At 34.5% G+C, this 5,982-nt stretch overlaps 1 long non-coding RNA gene across 1 annotated transcript; it reads left to right on the forward strand.

The window, feature by feature from the left end:
* Positions 1 to 3,288: 3,288 nt before the first annotated feature.
* On the forward strand, positions 3,289 to 5,407 carry LOC121423261. Its single transcript, XR_005971251.1, has 3 exons — positions 3,289 to 3,328; positions 4,433 to 4,562; positions 5,045 to 5,407. It is a non-coding gene; the product is annotated as an uncharacterized LOC121423261 (long non-coding RNA).
* The last annotated feature ends 575 nt before the right edge of the window (positions 5,408 to 5,982 follow it).

Genomic DNA, 5,982 nt, shown 5'->3' on the forward strand with positions numbered 1-5,982 from the left:
ATTTAAATAAATGTGTCAATACATATTGAATGCTGCTTAAACTACACATCTGTTGAAAAAAAAAATAATTGGAGTATAGATATTTAGGTCCATAGGTTTCACACAAGATTAAAATATTTTTCAAAGGGCACACTTATCCCCCCCCCCCTTATTAGTGTTCTAATCATCTACATGTAGTAATTATAGTAGTGAAAGCACTTTGAATAATATTAGTAGTTTTAAAGGGATAGGTTGTATTCTGGTAATCTAAACAATGCAGAATGTGCCTTTACTGAGGTCTTGGCTATGTAACATACATGCCTACAGACATATAAATGGTGATAAGAAATAATGGATTTTCATTGAATAAAATGTGCATAATAAAAAACAATGTGACAGAACAAAGGGCGAAGAAATCACTCTCAGTCCTGGACCCCAATTCATTAAAGGGGAAGTTCACCCTGAAGAAAACTTTTCAGGAAAATCCGTTAAAAAGTAAGAAAGTTATTAGAGTTCAAAGTTTTGGATTTGTGACGTCATAGACGAGCAGCTGCCCCATGTGTTATGTGATATAACATGCATGAATTTCAAATTTTGTATGGTTCCTGATGACTTAATTTTGTTTTCTATTCATGATTGGGCATGAAATGATTTGTCTATTGATACACAAAAGGTAGGGTGAAAACCATTTTCAATTTTCTGAGAAAATGACATTTATTTGATTTTTTACCATTCGCTATGTGTGAATGCTGCTCGCATATGTCGTCACAAATCAAATAATTGAAATTCTAATAACTTTTAATTATTTGATGAATTTTTCTCAAACCTTTGGCAATATTTTTCATTATTTTTACAATAAACTTTTGGTCAGGGTAAACTTCCCCTTTAAGACTAACCACTATTCTAACTTTGAAATTCTGGTAATTACTATGGAAACATTAAAGCAACAGATCAAAATTGGGGTTCCCATGCTAGTTGCTAGTTACATTTGGGGCCAATTTACCATAATTGAAGTCCTTATGAAACAAGAACCTCTATGTATTGCTGGACATTAAGCTGTTGAATTCATTTTCTGGGGGAAGTGAAAAGTTGCACTATTTTTTTTTGTTTTTAATCTCTTTGTTTTTGTAACACTGTATTGTCGATGTCCCATATAATGAATTAGATTAGCTCTGCAAATAAAAGAATTTGCTGGAAATAGAACACAGCTCTAGCAGCACTTCACAACAATAGACAATAAGCAACTTTATTACTAATTTTCTAATGTGCAGATTTGGGAAGGCACTCTTTAGAGAAATGTGGCAATGTGCTCCCCTTTTTTTATGAAGTGTCCCCAATTAGATTAGCATGCTATTTCTTGTCAGCAAATGCTGAAAAAAATTATTTGATATTTGAGTAACTGACTTTGAGAGAGAGGTATATCGATAATCTTTTTATTAATGGCATCCTTGATGCCCCCCCTTATATTGACTATGTAAGGCTTATCAATAACTATGTAAGTGAATATACATACTTATTTTTTTCATTTTTTTTCTCTAGATTTTACAAAAAAAATACATCCCCTCTCATGTAATATCCTTGCAATTTCTGTTGCACTCATTATAGGCATTTTGCCGATGTAATTTGATGCTTTGGTGAGAAAAAAGAGAAAAAAATATTTTTATCATGTATTCAAAAATTTATTAATTAATAAACATTTTAATTTGAAATATTACTTTCTAATCTTGATATTCGTGATTTACTTAATCCACCAATTTATATTGCGTGAAAGATATGTGGTGATGATGTTATTGCTACCAAACTGTGTTGTGATGAAATGGCACTGAAGATTACTTCTATATGACTGGAATATGATGGTGCTACTGATTGATTGATTCTGTATGTCGGGTATCCATGGGTATAATACTAGTACAACAGGTATTTAGTATCAAAATAACATGCGTGGCAAGATAGCCCATAAAAGCCATTGCAACATGGCATACTGTGACATTCAGGTGCAGCCGAATTAAAGACATGAATGAGTTTGATTTAAAAGTGGGATAGAAATAAAAATGAAATGAGAATGATTGTTTGCTCGCAGATTATGTGGAATGTGTGTGTGTGGAAGAGAGAGGGGGGGGGGGTGGAATCGATAGAGAAATATAGGGGGTGGGCAGGTACAAAATTTTTATTTTATTTGGAAGTGACCTTTAAGATAGCCTTGATGAGAGCAAATACATGGGGGGGGGTACTGGGCTCTCTTTTGCTCCCATCCCAAACTCAGACTTTAAAAAAAAAATCTTCATAAGATTTGCACCAGATTGTTCATTTCAATTTCAAAATAAAGACAAAATGACCTGATTGCTCTCTTGCTCAGATTTTTCTAATCATTTTAAGTATTTACCCCACCCCCCAAAATAAACAAATATTTGTGGCTATTCATGATGTGTAATGAAAATAATGGGTAGTGATGAACACCTGATGAATAGAGCAAGCAGATCCCTAAGTTCAATCCTACTAATGAATCTCTTATAAGCTTCCAAAATGTCTTCCAGGGAAATATCTAGCAAATAAATAAGTGAATTAATTGATGTAGTAATAAGCGCGAAAGAATTAAAAATATAAGATGAATAAACAACTGAATACCTTGAGGGGGGGGGGGTGAACGGGGGAATGATCAATGATATGAATTTACCAAAGACGCGCAGCTCTATGAATACCGGTACATTTCATATTCAATCACCTCGCGTATTATGCTAATTTGTGACAATTTGCTTGTTTGCATATTTTTACGCTGTGCGCGCAGGCCAATTTATGACCACGCCTCTGTTTCGCTGGTGTGCCATGAAGTTGCGGTGTCCATAGCCTTGTACGCGAAAAATGGGAGCAGTGTGCACTTTTGACCTTCCAAAATTTCCCCATGTCTGACCGGATGCAGAAGCGGAGTTTCCACCCCCTGAGTCGGTTCACAGAGATACGATCTTACGTATAACTCTTTTCGCGCGTTTTTATTTCCCATAGGTTTTGTACACAGCCAATATGGCTGCCGGCGGGAGGGTCAATGTTTTATTCATAAGAATGACGTCAAATTACGCAAAATGCACTTCTATGATTGGCTAAGACGCTAATGTTTTATTCATATCTTATGAATTAAACACGTTTTTCCTTCCCACAATTCCCTACGAGATCTGTGCGAAGTGTTATTCTTTCGGACTCTGCGAATTTCCAGTTTCTACAACGAAATAGCTCGACTAATCATCTGTTTATAGAATTGATGTTCGAAATCGTGATTTCTGAGTGAACTTCATTGGAGCAGAAAATCTTGGAGGGAACATCAATATTAATTTAATGACATTCCATAAGAATAAAAGTAAGTTAAGTTCATTTTCATGTTTTGATCTCACTTGCAATGGTGATGTGTTTGCCGGGGTTCGGGGCCCATCCCGTATTACTTTACTACGTAACCCCCATTTCCATACACTTCTTTTGCCTGACTTCCAAATAAATCATCTATCAGTGAGTTTCTAAAAAATAGGCCTAACTTACCATTTGTCGTAGATCTCATCGGAATGCTTCATGTAGGCAAAAAGTAAACCTGCATTTCAGTTTTATTGTCAATTATCAGGGGTAGATGTGGACTTGTTTCCCACCTCCTGGGGTCCGTTGCAGAAAGAGTTGCGTTTAAACGCAAGTCAAAAAATCAATCGCAAGTCCCAAATGCGCGCTGTTGATTGGTTGAAAATCAAGTTGCGCGTGATTTTTAGAGTTGCGATCGATTGCAACTCTTTCTGCAACGGACCCCTGTTTTAGTAACGACAAACTATCGATTTTGGTCAGAGCGAGATCCGGCCTTGATATCGCCGGCACTAGCCGGCTAGCGAGATTGTCGATGTAGTCATGGGGTATGAAAATAGCGGGGACGGACTAGGCCCAAACTTCAAGCTTGAAAGTTGAAGTTTAGGCCTAGTCCGTCCACGCTATTTCATCTTCATATGAATAAGTATAATTCTCAGCAGCTTCTTTTATTCAGAAACTTTTTACTTCAGAGTAATCATGAATGAAATCCAATTGATTTAGTGTTAGGATTTGATTTTGAATGAAATGACTTAGACGTAAATCAAGTTTCTATTTGAACAGGATGCCCTGGGCCTGGCCTGGGGTGGTATTCTGAAAACATTTTGAAATGTGATGTTATTCTCTAGTTATATACAGGACCAGCATTGACCAGGTCCTGATACAGCTGGAGCAATATGTGGTTACATTCATTTTACTTTAATAAACATTCGGGTACCTGGTATGCGTATGCCTCTGTGAAACTTCATGATAGAGAGAGAATGAAGTTTTTGGACCAGATAATTTAGTTTGGAATATTCATACTTCGATGATATGGGCAGCTGGATTTTTTAAAATATTGTTTAAGAAGAGTAGTTTTATTTATCTCTAATACTCTCAAACTAAAAAATGTTTATTGCAGATCCAATAGGACGAAGATCTTAGCAGTTCACACCCGGTCAGAGGGACAAAATTGAGAACCATGCAGATCAGCTGCAAGTGTGAGTTACACTCTAATGAGGAACAGGACATCTGAATTGGAAAATTGCAAGGTATGCTTGTTGTTTTAATAATAATACAGGCTGTATCTAATTCTAAGCTCATCACCCCCCCCAAAAAAAAAAATAGTCTAAATAAATAAATATTCCCTCTTTTTTTTGGGGGGGGTATGGCCAATTGAGCTGAATCAAGATAAGATATCACGTAAAATTAAAGCTCCATTGATAGTGAATATTTGCCTGAATTCAGATTCACCAGTATTTCCATTTTCACCGATCATACCTTCTGTACCTTATGTACTTGTACATAAAAAACCATGATATTAACAGTTATCATCTGATAAATATGTGAAATAATTTGCACTCTTTACTATCAAAACATACTGTAAATTGTTATATTGATATATCAATTTATCTGGATGAAGGACAAAAGTATTAAATATAGTTTAAATATTCTTAATAAAACTGGACTAGATGAGTAAGAATAATTTACATCAGCAGTTCATTTTGTTCTTTCTCTATTTTTTGCAATGCAGGTTTCCCACTGCCCAAGCTGTTTAAGTACCGGTATCAATACAAGTACCAAGACGGAAGAAATATGAAGGCCAAGTTAATAAGTAGTTACTTTAAATTAATTTGAATAGATATATCAACAAAGCATTGAATGTTCTTTAAACTGCATATCTGTAGAAAGAGTGCAGTTCAAGTTCAGATTCATCAGCAGGCAATGATATTAAAGTATACAAAATTTCACACAAAATACAAGTAAGAATTTTTTTTTCCAATGGGCAAATGTATCAACTTTTATTAATATTTAATACTTATACTAGTTCTTAGAAGTTTTCGTGAAATTAAATATAATTTCCAGTTTAAAGGCCTATTGTATACAAGACAAAAATTTATATTTTTGAAATAAAAATCATGCGTAGATAAATGTTAATAAAGCTGATCAGAGGATTAAGAAATAATTTTAGTATCATTCCTGTTAATTATTACTATTGTAATCTTTTCACTATGACAATTACCATGGTAACAGGGCTGAGCAACTAGAACTCAAGGTCTTTATGGTAGCTGCAATGGGCTTGGACAAAGTTACCATAATTGCAAGTCTTCATATAATGGCTGAATAATTATGTAGGGATATTAAATTGCATTTATTGTTATCTTACTTTAAAAAAAAAATTGACATGGATTACCTCTTCAAGAATATATAAATATAATATTTAAAAAAATAGATTGAATTCTAGCCACAGTGACAGTAGACAATATCAAATCTCTTTAGGGAGATTCTGGAATTATCCCCCCCCCCCCTTTTTTTTTACATGGAGTGCTTTCACATTAGTAGAATATTTCTTGTCAGCAAATTTGGAAGGAATTTACCTCTTTTTTTTGAGTGGCAACTTTTGTGGAAAAAAATAAATAGAATATCACAGATTTTTATGCTCTTTTTATGAAATTAACTATTAGGCTCATT

Source organism: Lytechinus variegatus, chromosome 10 (assembly GCF_018143015.1).
Source record: "Lytechinus variegatus isolate NC3 chromosome 10, Lvar_3.0, whole genome shotgun sequence".
Lineage (NCBI taxonomy): Eukaryota > Metazoa > Echinodermata > Echinoidea > Temnopleuroida > Toxopneustidae > Lytechinus > Lytechinus variegatus.